We start from the raw sequence: 13,736 nt of genomic DNA on the forward strand, positions 1-13,736 counted from the left end.
GATCTGAATGAATAAATACCTCTCAGAAGCTACAGCATAAAATTTTCAGTTTGTTGTACATCTCCTGCTGCACTGGGTGGGTGAAGAACCGGACAAGGCCAACCCAGCTGCAGGGCTGCCCAGGGCCATACGGCTGCTCCCATTCCCGCAGCTCTGGCCATGCCAACTGTGTAATAGCAACAGAAGGAGAAAACAAAGTCCTCTTCTTTAACAAAGAGCACTGTTAGCTCTGGCAATACTGTAAATCATGTCTTGAATGGCCACCTAGATAAGAGAAATAAAGAAGTGAGGACAAAACAGTTGTACCCACTTAATAGTTCTTAAATGACAAGTAAGGAAGCATTGAAAAAGTTTGTGAGTACTTGATTTCAGTAAAAAGTCATGTAAGTCAAGATTTATTTGTTCCTCACCAAAAAAAACCACCAACAAAGCAACAAAAAAAAAATCCCTAGAAGCTCCCAGTACCACTAGTCCTTCTTCTACCTACAACTGATAAGACATAAAATACATCATCTTCATAAAGAGGATTAACTGCAAAAGTTTAAGAGTAATATAGAAGAACAGTATTAGTCAGTCAATCATCTTCAAAGACTAAGGAAGAAAGAGTTGATTATTACATATTGTTTATCTTTAAAGAAATTATTTTTCTTTTTTTTTAAATTTGTTTCTCTTTACTTACACTTTCTCTTTACTATAACTTAGTTTTATGCATATGCATACACTCCAGTTCTTCAGTTCTGTACATCTATCCTAAAACCTTCTAATCTAAATGAGTTGATTAAATCCATCCCTGATATCTACTGCATATGGCAGAGTTGTGGTAGGATTTAAGTGGACACAATCTAATTTTTATTTACTTCTGAGGGAGCAGTTAAAGTGAACATTGCTTCCAAAGACCTCTTAACATCAAAACTAGCAAAACTAAGAGAACTATAAGCATGCATTGAAAATGTGACTCCTTCTTGTCTAGAGAGCTTAAAAGGATACCATAGCCAAATGCAAACTGAAGACAGCCCAATCAGGAAAAAAAATTGTTATTTTCTACTTAGCCTTTCCGCTTAAACTGTTTGGGACTAATTTCTTACAGGTGATTCTCCTGAACAAACCTTGGTAAATATCTTCCCACTGAAACAGTGATTATAACAGCAAAACAAATTACAAGTCAAGGGGATTTGAGAATAACAAAAACTTCTATCAAGTCCCTAAAGAGACTGGAATCATTAACATTACAGCCACAACCCTTGGCAAGAGAGCAACTAGGAACAAAGAAGAATTATTATTAAAAGAACAATAAAGTGCTTTAGATACATCAAGATCAATTAGCCATTAGTTTTAATGTAGCCTAAAGTTAAAAGCCATAAAACAACAGAGAATTTTCCCATTTGCATCATTTAAAGTTCACAGCCCAAAGAAAATACCATGTATAAAGAAACCAGAGAGCCTTCTGTGAATTGTGTGTCAATTATCTAATTACCTTTGATAACATCAGATGCTAACTTTCAAGGAAAAATCTTTAAAGAGCTCTTGCAGGTACAGATGTATTAGGAGAGTAATAAGACTTGTTGCAGGGAGAAGAGATGGAACTGCATCTTGCTCTGAAATGAGTGTCCTGTCCCTGGTTGCAAGAACTAGTGAGAGACAAGAGTTACACAGCGGTTACTGGAGCATGTTTATCAACTCCAAATGCAGCTTCTCCGCTTGGGAAGAGGGACTGGGAGACTAGGTGAGTTTCTGCTTTGACTTTTACTTCAAGGCTGAGATGCTGCCATGTATCCCTGATAGTGAAGAAGGAGAGAATCCAAGCCCAGCTCCTACCTTCTGACCTCTCTCCCTCCTCTGCAGTGTCTGTGCATGGGGAAGGGCGAGAGCAGTTTGTCATCCTCCTGCCTGGGCAGCTCCTTGCAGAGGTAGCAGAGCTCTCTGACGGAGGAGTCAGCAACAATATCTCAGCCTACAGACACGGCTCCGCCTTAGGGCTTGCATAGAGAGCTGCCCTTGAATTCCCATCATGAAAAGCCTGTGCACCACCAGCTTGGGCAATAGCTCTGTACATTAGCTGCTCAATGGTGGTGCTTACATCCCTTGTTCCCCAACTGGTAATTCCCCACACCAGTGGGAGAAGTGTTGCCTATCTGTACAACAGGAGTTCTTTGAGGTCTGGACAACATGCTGCCCCAGCCAGGTGAGAAGGAGATGTGTCTGCACATCTCCTGGTCAGGACCAATATCTCCCCTCTGATTTTTGAAGGGAAATTGTAGTGATTTCTTCAGCTGGAAGCCTTGGTGAGTAGATGGCAGGAGAGGGTGTCTGGTGGGATGTTTTATTGAATGATTACTCTAATTAGCTCTTTTGTTTTGCTTTTAAGATGAGGGGAAAAAACACAGAGGGTTTTAATACTGTTTTTCTCTTCTGCCTAAGTGATTCTCAAGTGACATTCACTGTTTTAGTTAAACATGCCTTATGATTTAGAACTGATAAGTTTCTACTTCAGGGAAATGCCAGGGTAAACTTTTATTTTGGCAGGGGGAAGAAAAACTGGTAAGTAGAAAGATAGTGTCTCCTAACAGACAGAGAAGTGGGAAGAGTTCAGAAAGTGCAGCTGGGGGGACTAACCCCAGTAGTAGCACCTGCAAACTAATCCTTCACAGCCCTTTGCCAAAGAGGTTGGCTCTGTGGCTACTGCCTGAACTAGAGAAGATGTGCACTCTATCTGGATTACTTGGTTACTGTCATCTCCTTGGTGCTTCTCAGAACTCCTATGGAGAGCAGGAAACCAGTCATCATTGGACATCCCCCTGAAGTGCCTCCTTAGGCCACCCCACATGCTTCAGGTGACCCAGGGGGGTCCATGCTGGCACCACCAGCACAGCAGATTGCAGTCAGGGGCAGGAACTGCCAGCTCCTCATCAATCCTACGCAGCAACAGACCATGTCAAAGATTATATAAAGCCTTTACAGGTACATGCTCAGGGTTGGGGTTTGTTTGGCTGTTTCACTTGGGCTCTTGTTTGTACCTCCTTCTTAGTGACCAGCTGTGCCTTCTCCATTTTCATTACAAGAAACCTGCATTTGCAGCTTTTTAAGAAGGTATGACCCTGACTGTCCAAGGACTGGGATACACAGATGACACGAGACCACACCAACCAAAAATCAGGTCAGTGATTAAACTTTTTGATGTTGGCAAGTCAAGTGTGAGTATCAGAAGGGAGCTCATGAAGTCATTTGCAGTTGTATACCAGAGGGCAAGGACTGTCTATTTAACTCTTTCTAAGATTGCAGCTTGTAGGAGGGGAGGGTGGGGAGACACAGCTTTTCTGTTAAGAAATATGTATGTTGCTTTAGGAGCTGCCACATTCTAATTTCCAGTAAATGAAAAGCAACAATGATAAATTTAATGTCCTGTGTGCTAGCTACTTTTGGTGTAGCGAATATTGCTGGACTTCTGTTCCATGGGAAAAAACCTTTCTCTTGCATTAACTCTTCACCTGACCCATTACTGACATAATCTTCAGCTAGTTTACACCTAAAGGCTGGAGCTGTGATGATTCTCAGAACAGTCTTGTCAATGCATATGTGATGAAATTAACGAAAGTCTAGCCATGAATAAGGCTGGATGTTTGCAGTTCCCCTGAGAGCTTCCATCAAACACAACTATTTCCCTTCTAAAGCACATGTTTGAAGAAGGGAAACAATATTTTTCTATTTTTTGCCTGCTGGAATATTCTTGGTGTCTGAGCACAGTGGTAGCATATACAAATATTGCTGCTCATTTTCTAAAAACGTGTTACTATATCAGTAATAAAGAAAACAATTTGCATTTCAGACAAAGAGACAACAGTATATCACAAAATATTTACTCTGCCCAGAAGACCAGCAATTTACAGACTATTTAACAGCAGTTTGTGTATGCATTAAAGATTACATCTTTTTTATAACTCAGGTTTTTATTTGTGTGCTAAGTAGTTTTCTGTACGTAAAAGGATTAGACTTTGTATGGCATCCTTGAATTTATATTCTGTGAAAAGCAGTAGTGATATAGATCTGAGTTTTTATGGTATCTGGTATGTAAGGTGTGTTTAGCTTCTTGTGGATGTTTTTTAGATTTTTTTTTTTAATAGATCATAGTCTTTATTTGCTTCTCTGGAGAGAACCAACATAAGCTTATAAGTGTTCTACTTTTAAGCAAGGTACAAAACCTAACCTCTTTGTTACTTTAGTAGTCTTACACCATTTGCTAGCATTCACCAAACAAGAACACTTTCACTGAGAATGGATCTTGGTCCTTCTCTTTTCTCTGGTTTTCTTGAAAAAACCCAAAACAACAATAAAAACAACAAAATACCCAACAACAAAAAACCCAAACAAAAAAACCCAAACATATGATCATATCAGTTGATTGGAGGGGAAAAAAGAAACAAAAAAATATGTCTACAGAGCACCTCTTTTTCCAAAGATTATGGAGAAGTGAGGGGAGATATCAGCAGGGAGCAGAGAAGGGCTAGGAGGAGCCCAGTCAGTGCATAGCCCTGGGGCAGACTCTTGGTCCTTCTGTGTCCTGTGAGCTTAGTGAACCAGCACAAGGGAATTTTGTACTGCTGTCATTAGAGTGCATCTGGTCACAAAACTGTACTGCAGGCCTCTCTCTAAGCTTTATTGATTGTAATGGTAACAGCTGCATGCAAGGATCAAATATGAGCTTGCATGGAGATGTTCCCATCTGCAAAACCAAGCCCCAGTGAAAGTTCTGTGGCTCTGCAGTGCTGGATGGTTTGTGAACAGCAGCTGCTCACATGGAGGGTGCAAAAGTCTGCTAATTCTTAATGAAATACGATTTACAAGGAGAATGCCTATTGGCACTTGGCTTCTCCCCAAAAAGATGGAGCTGCTGTAACTCCCCTTACAGAGTATACTACTGTTTTGAAGCACGTGTTCTCAGGCCACAGTGAAGTTAACTATAGAAGAGCTCCTAAAGCGGACCTTTTGCGTGACAAAATTCACAAAGAATTTGCTCCATAAATGACATAGCTACCTATCTGTAGCAAAATATGCCATGTCAGATAACCCAGGCAGCATCTATATATTCTCACCTAGTTGCTCTATTATTTGTGGCGATGATGCCTCAGAAGAAATCCCCCAACCCTTTTGACTGGAGCTGGGGCCCTGGCTCCCACTGCCATGGCAACAGAAGTGCTGCCTGCTGAAAAAGGCAGCTGAGTCCAGAAAAGGTCACCAGAGTCCTTTAGAAACCCTGGGAAACTTTATCCTCCAAGAAAGAGGAAAAAGCACAAGTCTGAAGCTGGAAAGACAAAAATAGTTTGCCAATGGCAAGCATACAAAATTTCCAGTTTATCCCATAAAGCATATTTTTAATGTGTTTTTGTTGACTTTGGGGCTATTTAAGCACTTTGCATGGTTGTAGGGGGGATTGGAGGGTGACAGGGCTTGGGGAGCAAGGATGGGATGATTGTGGTTTTTCTCAGTTGTCACAGCTAGAATTTATTTACAAAGCTGTAAGGACTGAGACCTTATGGAAAAAGCCCCAAAGGTGCAAGAGCTGGCACAAAAATGAGAAAATATCTTGCCTTTGGCTTCTTTTCTGCACTGTCCCACTCCAGCATTTGGCAGAGCAGATATAAAACACAGCGTGCTGCTTTTGGGAGTGCTTGTTACAGTACCAGATCTGGGGTTCTCAGACACAGCTTGGTCCAGGATGTCACAACTTGTGACATCCTGGAGTTGTAGGAACCTTTGGATCCATTTACCAGTTCCAGGCAGGATCATCATCTGAGTGGAAAGCTTTTTAAAGAATTACAATTCTTAAAGCATCCTTTCGTGCTTAAGGCTGTATATGACTGCAGGAGTTCACTCTTGCATGCTTAAAGCATTTGTGTAATGCTTCCTTAAACCTGTAAAAACTATATCTGACAACAACTATGTTGCAAAGAGAAGCATTTTTTCCCCAAGAAAAGGTATATTAAGGCTGCTGGGGTTAATACAGAAAGAAGGTGAATGCACAGCAGCAAAGGCTGCCTGGCTCACTGACCTGAAACGTTGCGCTGGCCAAGGACCAAAAGCCTGACTCCAGTCGCCTTTTCTTTGCCTCCCCTAAAGCAGCCATGCCAAGTCACATCACTGGGCAGCAAAATGAAGCAAAAAAAAAAAAAGATGCCACCACCACACCCCTCCCAAAACCCTCTGTATTTAAAGGTGCTGGATGGGAATATGTATTGAGGATTCAGACACATCCTTGGTACTGCAAGCTTCTCTACTCCCAGTGCATGCTAAGCAATGAGGTGATTCTGAATGCAGAAGACGGTTTTTTCTTCTAAATGAAAACACTTTAAGATACTTACAAATTCTTGGTGTGACAGATTGTAAAAAAAATGTAAAGGATTTAAAAAATAAGCATAAAAGCATAGTTGGTACAAGGAATAGATAAGAATGAAGCTTTCTGAACACTTCAATGGGTGGAATTACTCAACAGCTCTTAATTTTTTTTATATTCTTTACTTTTTTACCTGTCTTTCATGTCTATGCATGTTATTCTTATAACCTTATACTTATAACTTCTTATAACCTTAACATTTTCCAGGGTCTGTAAAAGTCTGCAGCTAACAGTTCTGGTTATGTTTTTCTTCAGCAAACAGTTAATTCCAATGAATGGGTATTGCTGTTTTAATTATGGAAAAGTCAGTATACTTATGCAGCTTTGGGCAGCATGACAGGCGCAGCACAAGCCTTAGTACCTTGGTTATCAAATTACTTAGGCATATGTATAACTTTATGATAACAGGGTCATCACAAAATGACTATCACATAATTCCTGAGGAAAGTGGAAAGGAAATGAGGCCATGTGTGAAAACCTATACATGTACTAGATCGCTTTTTTTTTTTTTTTGCCTCTGTCCCTTCCAGAAGACTTGCATAGCATTCTTATTCTCCAATTCTTCATAATTATGTTTCCCATAGCTCATGATTATTGGCAGCAGCTAACCAAAAAGCTGCTGATGGGGCAAAACCGTGGCACTCAAAATCTGGTGATATCTTGAGGCAGCAGTAGCACAATATGCATTTTTGGCATGCAAGGGACTTCAGCACATGCTTTGACTAGCTCATAAGAAAACAGCAGGATGAGATGTGGTTTCATTGTGCTGGGGAGGTGAAGGGGAAAAAAAAAGTAATACATGGCTGTATCCTGGATTGCATCAGGAAGTTGGATTTCAGGTTGACAAATGTCCCACAGCACCCAGGGAGGGCACACTCAGCAGCAGGTGTGGTGGAGGAGTGCCGGGCTGGCCTCAGGCAGTGCAAATACTCGAGGACCAGCCAGTGCAATCAGTGAAGCCACCTCACCCTGTTTGGCACGCTGATATACCTGTGCTACAGCATCACTGCGAAGGCAAACAAAGATATCCGAGGTTAGACTCGGCAAACACAGCCCAAATCACCAGGTCAGGCATACTGCAGGCAATAGTTACCTGTGAGGTAGGCTTACTTGTCATGAAACTTGATGGGAAATAATAATAGAAAGTTTAGCGGACTATGAAATGTCAGGAACAATTGTCTGCAAAAGCCAGGCATTTTAGATTACCATTTTGGGCATTGCTAACTTGAGAAATGTGGCACATGAGTCTACCATTTTTGATTGGACTGAAGCTTTCCATAAGATATCTACAAGCTGCTGCCACTTATCAGTGGAAATATGGTCAGGAAAGAAAGAGAATGAGTTGCCTGTTAAAGAAATACGTAGTGCAAATATTTTATGCACACAAATGTTAAGTGCAGAGTGGAGGCAAATTGGACAAAAACTGCAGCATATATCAGCTGCTGCTAAGGCTGACACAGCCTCGGGTATAAAGTTGCATGTTAAGGATAGATGTTCGCAACATCCTCAAGCACAATAAGTAACTTGAAAGAAAAGGTTAACTCTGCTGTAAAGGATCCATGCTCCGAGCACAGTGTTTACAAGCCAGCAGCACAAAAACCCTGATTTTTTGAAAATCTTTTAACTCTAAAGAGTAAATCTTTATAGCAGTGCAAGGGAGTCATGCCCACAAATCTCATTATTCTAAAAGCTGCTTAGAAACTTTAGCCCTTAGAGTCAACATACCACAATGCATTCAGAAGTACAATTTCAAAGAGTTACAAATGCTTCTAACAATTAGCTAATTTAAAAAAAAAAAAAAAAAGAAGGAGAAGAAAAACTAGGATTTAAAAGGATTTACAAGGAAATAATTGGGGGAGGGGTGTTATATGTAAAGAAGGAGGTAATTGAAAGGGATTGAGAGGAGTACAGTAGGAAGTGGATGTGGTTAAGGAATTCACAAGATTAGTTAAAGAAAAGTCTGGTAAAACTGGAAGTAAGAAGTTAAATCCTGGCACAAATGAATATAGTTTCTTTGATGTATTTCAAGCTGCATGATTTATACATACTCGACATCTAGCCTGTGGACCTTAAGAATGATTGGGCAAAAATAGTGATGAAAACTTATTAAAATACTACCCAAAAAAGCAGTATGCAGAATTTGATGCACAAAAAGTTCTTATATTCTCAGAGATTAAATACCCAGTCAATGGTCCTGAATAGATGCAGGTATTTCAGCCTCAGGAGTCTTACAGAATTAAGAGTATTAACAGTAATAAAAGCTGTGACTTGCTATGCAAGCTGGTTTATTGAAAACAAAAATTGTCACAGGATTCATTACTGCTTTAGAAATGGATTGTGAGTTCGAAACTCATTTTCAAATGTCTTCATAACAAAGCATTCACCTGATATGAATGCTAAAATTGGGGTGGATGAGGGCAATTTGAGGTGATGAGTAAAGCTCTGGCACGCAAATTATATGGATTCTAATTAGTGCAGATACACCTTTTGAAATTCCTGTGGGGTTTTTGTATCTATAGAAAACATATTGAAATCCCAGATAAGTAGGTTGTGTGTGCGTGTGTGTGCCTGCCTGAGGTCTCAACTTCTTCCAGGATTAAGAGACTGCAAATACCTGCCCCATCCTGTAGGTGCTCTGATAACAGCCTGGACTGGCCTGTGCTAGGCAATTGAGCAAACACAGGACAAGGATACACAACAGACAGCGTACCAAGCAAAAAGACAACAGAGAAAGATAAAGAAAGAGCTGAACCAGGTCAGCATAACAGTACCCAAACTTTGTACTCCTTGCCAAGCCTGCAGAGCTCCTAGGATCTTTTTGCATTTTGCATAGTGAAATTTCAAAACCAGAAGGCAAGGTAAATTCTGTCCTGATGTTAAGCAGAACCATTTCTAAGATGACTCCTATTTCATTTTCCTTGCTTCAGAGAGCCAGTGGCATGTTCAGAGCACTGTCAGCATTCAGGAAGAATAGAGAAGCACTGAGAGTTTCATGCTCTTAAAAATAAACATTGTCAGCAGGATATATAAAATAAGGTATTGAATTTGAAACACAGCATCACAAGAGAATGATGAAAACCAGATGCATCTGCTAAGGATTTCTGGACAGATCAATTTACATAATGATACTTTATTTTAGAAGTTGGACAGGACAGCGCTTCAGATCTGAGGTAACCAACAATGGACACCAGGCCTTTATTATCTCAAAAGAAAAAGAGTAGCTCTTAATTTTTTTTTTTTACCTTGGTTCAAAGCTTATCATGATGCTCATGCCCCGAAATCCTGAGCTTAGACTTGGTGGAAAACTGGGTTTGTTCAGACAACTATGTGAAGATTTGTCAGCTTGCTTTCTGCCAGTTCTTTAGAGCTCAGGTTTTGGCACACAATACAAGGATTGTTGTAATGAGGGCATGTGCTGTTATGCAGAGCTGAGGAACCTCAACGTCATAAACTTAGGCAGGGTGCAGGTATTTGTTGAGGACTTGGGCTGTCGGAAGCTCTTGAACCATGACATCCATTTGCTGAATGAGTCTGCCCATTGTTTGTGTTTTATACCAAGTCTCAGGTTTCACCCGCGACAGACTATTACCCAAAGTGCTGGAGGCTTGTTTGATCACTGTGAGAAGCTCCTCCTACACCTGCAAGTAGAAGGAAGAAGGCTGTGACACCAGCTTTAGAAAGGTCTTTTTCTTAGTCTGCGCAACAAGTGTAAATGCTGATGCTGTTGCTGATCCTTTCCATGCACCATGGTGCAGGGTGAAACACTTGTCTTCCTAATGGCGATTATTGTGGATAATTAAATGGAGAGAATCATTTAACTATACACAGGTAATTGACCAGGAAGCTGGAATCCTTGTATCAGGAGCTTCATGAGGAATTCAGAATGTATAAAACAATATTTGCTTTTTTGGTTTTGTTTTTTTTTGGGGGGCTTTTTTTGAGGGAGAGGAAGGAATGACAGACTAACAAAAGGGCAGTAAAAGGAAAGGAAGAATTAGGTGAAATCTTTTAATGGTCAGAGAGGACACTATTATGATATGAAGCAATTTCTAGCATTTAAGGCATACAATGAACTGTTTTAATTTTTCAACAACAATGCAAGTTGTGCAGGCACTCATAAAAACTTAAAAGCTCTTTTTAAGGTAATAGCATGCATTTTACATGTACTGTATGTACTTACTCTCTCAGAGAGTGCAAGTTATTTATCGTTCTTGTCTAAGTTAATAGTGCATCTCTGTCTGGATTGCAAAGTTTAATTAACTTCTGTAGGTGTTACAAGGAAAATTATTCCTAGCTGAGTCCAAAAAACACATTTTCTTTTTCTCTCCCTCTCTCTATCTCATCAAGATGCTATCACAAAGACTATAGATAACTCCAACAACTGTAACTTTTGCTCTGCTACTTAAGGCTGATGAGTTTGAGATGCTGGTCACAAAAAAGGTGGTGAAAATTTAGAAGCCTAGTGGGCATTGTACATGATGGGGAATGACATGGTTAGAGGGCGTTTTGGGGTCTTCATCTTGGTACCACCACCAAACCACAGTTTGTTCAGAGTTTGAACTGAGCAATGAAGCACAAGAAGGGGTAAATCTCCAAAGCAAAAGGACAAAGATGCTATAATCTCTCAATAATGGTACTCTGTCCCACACCATCAAGCTTAGTTTGGTATTTTACTTAATGCATAGCATTAGGAAGCTTATCACAGTTAAAAGCACTAGTAGAAATCTACTTCATCCTTCTGCTGTGAATTGAGCTGCATGACCAAAATTTGGGCAGAGCCACACATGCCTAAAGGACTCTTAGATACAGCCAGAAATGTGGGCCATGACAAAAAAGATGAGAATCATAAGCCTTGGTAGAAGAGAAATGTGAATTGTGAGGGCTTACACTAAGCTGGAGTGTTTTTAATATCACATCACCAGCTGGTGTGCATTTTTCACCTGTCAAAATGACATTATTTTTTACCTATCTATGAGTTCATGCTAAGACACTAAATGCAAGACAGCAGGATTTGGCACTTTCACTGCATTGGCTATGGATTGCAGGACACCTATGGTACTTCTGCTGCAGGTGCACTCATCCTACATCTCAGAAAATCTGCTTTCCTGCTTCTAATATGTGCTAAAACATAAGATGACTTCTCAAATGCATGTGCTAAATATGTCAATAACCCACAACTGCACATCTGAAGGGCAGGTAAATCTTAACTCAGACAAAACTCATGACTGATACTGATTTGACTATTTTTCTAGTGACATTAAAAAAAAAAAAAAAAAAAAGAAGTTTTGCTGTATGCATTTTTTAGTGTGTTAGTAATGAGCATTTATGAATAGCATTTCCTGCTTTAGTAATCAACTTACATAGGAAAGAAAAATGAGTATGTGAAAAATCTGCATCTTATTTACATTTTTAATATTACATAATTCTGAAGGTATCAGTAGAAGCATTTAAATGAAGGTTTTGACAACAGTCCTATACAAAATGCAGTGAAAATCGTTTTGATGTTTAAATAAAGGAGATTGCAAGGACATAATTTGAGAATGTGGAAGGTGGAGTTAAAAAACATACCTCACCCACTACAAAAATGACTGGGCCTTTCTTTGCCTGTGTTTTAAAGTGCATATTAATAGATCTCCAATAACAGGTATTTCTTGTTCTGCAAGTAGTAAGTTGTCTTGTCATCAGGTATAAGAAAAAGTAAACTGGCTTTTTGCACAGATGAATGCATGTTTACAGAGCATTGATTCCAAAAATCACAATACTTCACCCACGATATACTAATGTGGCACTGCTTGAGACACCCAGCACCTTACACAATTGCATATAAATTTTGCATTGCTAATGAACGCTCTGTTTTTAGGGCTGTGATTCTGTGCTTCACTATTGTGACACACAGAACACAGATGCAGTATATCCTTAGTTCAGTAAGTGCTCTGGGTTGTGTTTCAGTGGCCACCAGTTGCGTATAGACTGCTCCACAGTGCTGGCTTGTCTTGGTTTAAACACCTCCCGGAGCTGTTACGTGTCTTTGCAAACTGTTTATGCAATTCTAGTAATGGCAGACTGCAGGCTGCAGTTTAAAGTGCAAAAATACAATTTAGTTCCTTAACTTTTGCTGATCTCCATTGGTTTTTAGGTGGAATTTTTCTTGTATTTTTTAGATCTTTTGTCCTTTTTGACCTTAGTTTGATTAAGCACTTTGTACTCACATTTGGCTTAGAAAAACTATGTGATTCTTTTGAATAGCAGCATCAAACTTGGAGATGAGAAGGCTGGTAAATTTCATCCTTAAAACAATTGGGGTTGAAATCTTGGTGCTGTTTAAATCTGGCAGCATTCCAGTAATTTCAAGTGAAGCTATTTACCTCTACTAAATACTTTACATCCTAAGGGCTCTGTCAGTTGTTGCATAAACATTATGTAGTTAGACAATGAATAAAACCACTCCCATTTGCCTTTAGAAACGGGAAAATCTTCACCTAAGGTAAAATCTTTGCTGCCAGGTTTCTGAGGGAGAAGCTGACAGAGGTAATCCAGCAGTGATGGAATATTCTGGGATTAATTAGACGTGGCCTAGATACACACTACAGAGTATCAGAGCTGACCTAAATGTCAGGAGGAACAGTGCCTCTACCTCCTGCTGTCTGCTAATCAGCCCTGACACCAAAGATTTAGCAGGGCAAGTTTGGAGAGACTGTTTGGATATAAACCTGAAAGAGAGGCAAATTGTTACACTCATTTTCAGTCATATTATAAGTCTGCTTATTTAAATCTAAAATGTTTTGAAGACATGTTCGCTTCCTGTGCCTTGGAGGCTAGTAAGAAGTCATCCAGATTTTTCAAGCAGTTAGCCAACAGTCTGCAAAAGTCCTGCTGTAAATCACCGTGCTTTAATTGAATATGAAGTTTTCCTATCACTTCTGCTTTGTCCCAAAGCACCATTTGCGGGGAAAAAGAAAAACAATTAATTACACAGATGCTGTGTTAATTTTTGGACATATACAAATGTCAGAGTTGTTGATACTAAATCAGGAGCTAAATAAACTTCACTTTGGCCTAAGGTTTACTGGAGCAGCTTTCATTACTCAAAGGATCAGTGAATGGGAATAAATCAGTGGTTCTTCAGTTTAATTTGAAATAATATTAATTGTATTAGTCTTCTGCTCTATAAGTATGCTTTTCAAGTTGAAATGAGTGATTTTTAATTTTTTTTTTTAAGGACAAAACTGTAAATCAACCTTTTCCCACTTATTCTGTAAACTCTAACATCTAAACCTAAGGGATGTCCCTGATTTGATCAAGCTAATCAGAAGAAAGATTTAGTTAAGCCAGAGTAAAAATAGAAGTACAG

This window comes from Coloeus monedula (assembly GCF_965178545.1).
Source record: "Coloeus monedula genome assembly, chromosome: 5".
NCBI classification, from domain to species: domain Eukaryota; kingdom Metazoa; phylum Chordata; class Aves; order Passeriformes; family Corvidae; genus Coloeus; species Coloeus monedula.